Raw genomic sequence first — 6,428 nt, 5'->3', positions numbered from 1 at the left:
CTGTAATATAGTTTCACATTTTATTGGTCCGAATGGTGTTAGGAAATTAGTGGGTTCCAAGTTAAGCTAGGGATTATTTTTGGATTTGGACAAATTATTTTATATTCTTTTTTTCATCCTTTGCTAACTCTTATTCCTCAAAGAGATTACAAGAATACAAAACAACTCATAAGAGACAAATTAACATGTAACCTTCATAAAAGTCCTACGTCTTTAGTTTCGACTTTTAATTTAATTTTTGTTTATGATTGCATGATTGTCAGCATCCTCCTTTCCTTCCTCTCTAATTGCTGCTCCTTCAGTGTGCCTTACCTTTTCACAGAGCTGCTGTTATGGCATAAACTAGTCTCATTTATTTTTGTTACAAAATCCATTCGTCCCTTAAGTGTAAAAGTTAGATGCATCTTCTCAACTGACTTTCCTCTTAGATTTTAAATCCGTATGACATCATCTGGTTTAAAGGAGGAAGAGAGCAGGGAGCTGGAAAAGAAAAGAATAAAATAATTTTCGTAGGATCTGTGTAGATTTGGTAGTATTATCTACTTGTCTGGTTCACTGTGGTAGGCGCCACAGAAATGGGTAGATTGATATGTGCTGCATTTCTTTTCCCTCTGGCAAAGTCAGCTGTTAATTTCAGTGGGAGACAGTGGCATAATGTTGTTACTAATGAGGTTTGAATCAGATTGTTGTTTACTGTTGGTTATGTAACATGTTGCTGGGAGTATTATTAAAAGTTGCCTTCTATTGCAAGGTAGAGGCAAGTAAATTCTCCTTACCCTCTTCACTGGGTTTTAATTCTTGGCTGAACCTGAAGGCACATTAGACTATAACCATAATTATACCTGGGCAGCCTGTCTGTTTCCTGTTTTCATCATGAACCCAAACATTATGATTTGCAGTGATGATCTTTTTTGTCCTTTGCATTAAATAGAGGCAATATGTTTTTTCTCTCTACTGAAACCAGATTTGTAACTTGGTTGAATCAAAGATAGTGGCTTTTTGTCTTTTGAAGACTAGGCAATAAAATATCAAACAGTTTTTTATTTCTTAGTAACTTAAATACTATTTTAAAAAAATCTATTTTACACAAATTGCTTGCTTGTGTTTTATGTAAATGTTAATGTTACCAATACTTTGTGGAGTCTTTGAATTAAGAAAGCCCTTTTTGTTTATGACTTATCAGTGTTTATTATTACCAGATGTATATGTTGGATTAGGCAGTGAGCCACACATTTGGTGGAATTTCAGCGTTGACTTGAGTACACTGTAAGATATTGCTGCCTTTATTCCCCTGGTTTGTCAGTCTTCCCTGTTTTCTTTACTTACAGAAGGTGTGTGTGTGTGTGTGTGTGTCTTCTCCCTCTTCTCTCTCCATACTAAGCACAAAGAAGAAGCCAAATAGTTTTATTTCCTCAAATGTTACAGGCATCTTATATCCTGTGTGTTTGCTAGTCTACTCATAAGGTCAGAGACATGGGAGATTTCCTTTTAAAAAGGACAGTAGCAGCATGAGGGATGATTCTTTTCTTTACCAGCCTGAATATCATGGGGAAAAAAGTATCTGGGAGGTTAGGACTCAAGAAGGCTGCACAGAAATGGGGTGCTTTCCCACCAAGGAAGATGATGCATGACCCCAGGAAGCCTACTCATGCTTTCCACTTTAAAAGTTAATAGGATAGTAGTTATTAAAAATTTTAGTGCTAAATTATCCAATTCATTGCCATTGTCTAGAACTGTGAATCTGAGAGGTATGTTTACTAGTTGGAGGGTTAAGATAGAAAATTCTTTTTGAAGATCTGCTAAAAATTTTATTAGAATCAACTAAATTCCCAACCTTGTAGGTCACTTTCATATTCTAACGGCTTTTATCATTTTACTCCTTTGAATAAATGAGATAATTATAGATTTTTTTCCCCTAAATAATCAGATATAGTTCTAGGCTGTTTAGTTTTGATATATTTTTGCCTTCATCAGCTAGGTGGGAAGATTTTTGGCCCCATTCTGGTAGGAGGTGGTTTCAGAAGGAATTTATTTTTTATTGGATTTATTGGGGTGACATTGGTTAATAAAATTATATAGGTTTTAAGTGTACAATTCTATAATATATCATCTATGTATTATATTGTGTGTTCATCACCCCAAGTCTGGTCTGGTCTCCTTCCATCACCCTTTATCCCCTCTTTACTCTTTCCTACCTCCCCCCCACCCCCCAATCTTCATACAATTGTCTATGAGGTGTTTTTGTGTTTTGTTTTTGCTTAATTCCTTCACCTTTTCCATCTAGCCCCCGAATTCCCTCCCCTCTGATAGCTGTCACTCTGTTTTCTGTATCTATGAGTCTGTTTCTGTTTTGTTTGTTAGTTTATCTTGTTCATTAGATTCCACATATAAATGAAATCATGCGCTATTTGTCTTTCTCTGACTGGCTTATTTCTTGGCTTATAGCATAATGCGCTCCAGCTCTGTCTATTCTATACTGTCACAGAAAGGTAAGATTTCTTTTTTTAAGGCCGACTATTCAACTGTGTAAATGTTCCACAGCTTTATTTTTTTATCAACTCAACTACTGATGGGCACTTGGGCTGCTTCCAAATCTTGGCTATTGTAAATAACACTGCAGTGAACATAGGGGTGCACATATTTTTTTGAATTAATGGTTTGGATTTCTTCAGATATATTCCCAGAAGTGAAATTGCTGGGTCATAAAGCAGTTCCATTTTTAATTTTTCAAGGTAAATCTATACTGCTCTCTACCATGGTGGCTGCACCAATCTGCATTCCCACCAACAGTATACTAGGGTACCCTTTTCTCCACATCCTCAACAACACTTGTTGTTTGTTGATTTATTGATGATAGCCATTCTGACAGGTGTGAGGTGATATCTCATTGTGGTTTTATTATGCATTTCTCTCATGATTAGTGACTTTGAGCATCTTTTCATATGTCTGTTGGCCATTTGTGTGTCCTCTTTGGAGAAGTGTCTATTCAGCACCTTTTCAATTTTTTAGAGTTTTTTTTTGGTTAATTCTCAACAGAGGATATTTTTCCCCATTGATTTTCAAAGAGAGTGTGTGTGTGTGTGGGGGGGGGGGGGGGGCAGGGAGGAAAGGAGGGAGGGAGGAAAGGAAGGAGAGAGAGAGAGATGGAGATTGGTTGTCTCCTACAAGCATTCAGACCAGGCTGGAAATTGAACCTGTAACCCAGGTAAGTGCTCTTGACTGGGAACCAAACTAAGACCCTTAGGTAGGCGGGGCCCACTCTCTAACCATTGAGTGTGTGGGCCAGGGCCGGCACTTTGTCCATTTTTAATTTTTATTTTATTTTTAAATATATTTTATTGATTTTTTTACAGAGAGGAAGGAAGAGGGATAATTTAGAAACATTGATCAGCTACCTCCTGCTGGGCACATCCCCATAATGAATGAAACAAACAAAACAAAAACAAACAAACAAAAAGACCGTACCCTTTTATGTAATGATGTTTACTTTGAATTTATATTAGTTCACACAAACACTCCATCCATGCTTTTGTTCCGGCCCTCCGGTCCAGTTTAAGAACCCATTGTGGCCCTCGAGTCAAAAAGTTTGCCCACCCCTGCTCTATGCACTGAGCCAAACCAGTCAGGGCCCTTTGTCCATTTTTTTAATCAGATTGTTCTTTTGTTGTTGAATTATATAAATTCTTTATAAATTTTGGATATTAACCTCTTCTCAGATGTATCATTGGCGAATATGTTCTCCCATTTTGTGGGTTGTCTCTTCATTTTGTTGATGGTTTCCTTTGCTGTGCAAAAACTTTTTAGTTTGATGTAGCCCCATTTGTTTATTTATTTTTGTTTGTTTTCTTTGCCTGAGGAGATACATTAGAAAAAATATTGCTTGAGAAATGTCCAAGATATTACTGCCTATGTTTTCTTCTAGGATTTTTATGGTTTCAAGTCTAACATTTAAGTCTTTATTTCGAGTTTATTCTTGGGTATAGTATAAGAAGGTGGTCTGGTTTCTTTTCTTTCTTTTTTTTTTTTTACATGTATCTGTCCAATTTTCCCAACACCATTTATTGAATAGACTGTCTTTATCCCATAGTATGCTCTTGCCTCCTTTGTCAAATATTAATTGATCATAAAGGTGTGGGTTTATTTCTGGGTGCTCTATTTTGTTCCATTGGTTTATATCTGTTTTTATGCCAGTACGATGCTATTTGGATTACTGTGACCTTGTAGTATAGTTTGATATCACGTAGAGTGATTTGTCTAACTTCATTCTTCTTTCTCAGATTGCTGCTCCATCCAGGGTCTTTTGTGGTGGCCTATACATTTTTGGAATATTTGTTCTAGTTCTGTGAAATATGCCATTGGTATCTCAATAGGAATTGTGTTGCATGTATAGATTGCTTTGGGTAATATGGACATTTTATCAGTGAATTCTTCCTACCCATGAACACGGTATATGCTTCTACTTATTTGTATCTTCAGTTTCTTTCTTCAGTGTCTTATGATTTTCTGAGTACAGGTCTTATACATTGTTGGTTAAATTGATTCCTAGGTGGTAGTGGTTGTTTTTTGATGCAATTATAAATAGGATTGTTTTCTTCATTTCCTTTTCTGATAGTTCATTATTGGTATATAGAAATGCACCAATAATGATTTCTGGATATTTATTTTGTGTCCTGCTTTTTTGCTGAATTAATTTATCAATTCTAGTAGTTTTTTGGTGGAATTTTTAGATAGTTCTCTCTATATAGTATGTCATATACAAATGACAGTTTTACGTCTTCCTTTCGAATTTGGATGCTTTATACTCTTACCTGATTATTGTGGCTAAGACTTCCAGTACTATATTGAGTAAGAGTGGTGAAAGCAAATGTCCATGTCTTGTTGACTATTGAGTTTGATGTTGTCTTTGGGTTTATCATATATGGTCTTTATTGTGTTGAGGTGTGTCCCCTCTGTTCCCACTTTGCTGAGCGTTTTTTTCATAAATGGGTGCTGGATTTTATCAAATGCTTTTCCAGCATCTATTGATATGATCATATGAATTTTATCCTTCTTTTTGTTTATGCGATGTATCACATTTAATTGATTTGCAGATATTGTACCAACCTTGAATCCCAGGAATAAATCACACTTTATCATGGAGTGTGATCTTTTTAATATGCTACTGGATCTAGTTTGCTAACATTTTGTTAAGGATTTTAGCATTTATGTTCACCAGGGATATTGGCCTATACTTTTCTTTCTTTGTAGCATCTTTATCTGGTTTTGGAAATAGGATAATACTGGCCTTGTAAAATGAGTGTGGGAGTCTTTCCTTCTCTCTTATAATCTTTTGTATTTCGTTAGTGTCAGTTGTTACTTCTCTTTCATTTCTGATTTTATTTATTTAGACTTCTCTCTTTTTTTCTTGCTGAGTCTGGTTAAAGGTGTGTCAATCTTGTTTATCTTTTCGAAGAATCAGCTCTTGGTTTCATTAATCTTTGGAATTGTTTTTTTAGACTATTTTGTTTCTTTTTGCTCTATCTTAAGGAATTTTTTATTCTGTGTGTGTACTACTATAATTGTAATTCACTTTTAGGAACTAGTTGTTAAAGTACATTTTATAAACAAGTTTTTTTTTTTTCTTGAGTTCTTTGGTACACCAGTCTCTGCCTATAATGTATATATAATTTACAGACTGGTATAGTCTGTAGAAATTTGGAAATAGGTTGATCTGTTGTTAGGTTTCAATTAAATTTTTTCTTTTGATTTCCATATATGTTATTTTGTTATTACTGAAAATAATAGTGAGAAAAATAAAACTGGTGTCACCTTCCCACCTTTCTCTGAGCATAGCAACTGGAGTCCTGGGAAGTCTCACACTTTTCAGATTTAACTATGACCTCAGAATATGGTTGGTGCTTTCAAGGCAAGTTTTGTTTTGTTCAATTTTGTTTTCATGATGTGTTAGGATCTGCCTAGCATCTATCTGGTAGGTTGTATAACTTGAGATCTAGTTATTCTGGTTTGTATGTTCCCAGGAAATGGAGACACTGCAGAAATATTTCAAAGCTAGCCTTTCATTTTCTTTTCCCTATTCACATCTTACTGCTCACTTAAGTGAGTGCCTGCTTAATTCACTGACTATTTCCACTCTTGGGGGTTGAAAGTATAAATTACATGAATACTGCCTAGAGCTGAAAAGGTATCCAGAGTCATATTTGCTATCTTTTCTTTTAGGTAACTTGAACTCTGGGGTGCACATGAGGTATCTGTGGAACATCTTCATAAAACATTGGACTATATCTTGTGTACACAAGTTAGCACCTTCTGCGCTAGAGACACGTAATGTAATGATTTGGTATCCATCCTTGATGATTTTATAATTTAAAGGAAAGCACTATAAAGATTGACCAGCTCTGTGTCTATTCCTGTGCCTACAGGCCTATACA

This window comes from Myotis davidii, unplaced genomic scaffold, assembly GCF_000327345.1.
Source record: "Myotis davidii unplaced genomic scaffold, ASM32734v1 scaffold471, whole genome shotgun sequence".
NCBI lineage: Eukaryota > Metazoa > Chordata > Mammalia > Chiroptera > Vespertilionidae > Myotis > Myotis davidii.
The sequence above is the reverse complement of the archived record's forward strand: the minus strand, read 5'-3'. Positions refer to the sequence as shown.